A 364-nucleotide genomic window follows, 5' to 3' on the forward strand; every position below is an offset into this window, starting at 1 on the left:
TTGGTGTGAGCTTCCCCTTCCCTCCTCCCCTTCTCTCCTGCTCGCCCTGCCCATGTTTTGTGTGTCTCTGTCCATCCAGACTCCTGACGTTCAAGTTCGCAGGGACGTCACGTCCGCACTTGAACTTGCAGCTCAGGGGGGCTTTTGCCATTTTTTTCATCTCTCTCTCTCCCTCTCTCTCCCTCTATCTCTCCTCTCTCTCTCTCTCTCTCTTTTTTTTTTTGCTTAAAAAAAAAAGCCATGACGGCTCTCCCACAATTCATCTTCCCTGCGCCATCTTTGTATTATTTCTAATTTATTTTGGATGTCAAAAGGCACTGATGAAGATATTTTCTCTGGAGTCTCCTTTCTAACCCGGCTCTCC

The sequence above is a fragment of the Myotis brandtii genome, unplaced genomic scaffold (genome assembly GCF_000412655.1).
Source record: "Myotis brandtii unplaced genomic scaffold, ASM41265v1 scaffold84, whole genome shotgun sequence".
Classification (NCBI taxonomy): Eukaryota; Metazoa; Chordata; class Mammalia; order Chiroptera; family Vespertilionidae; genus Myotis; species Myotis brandtii.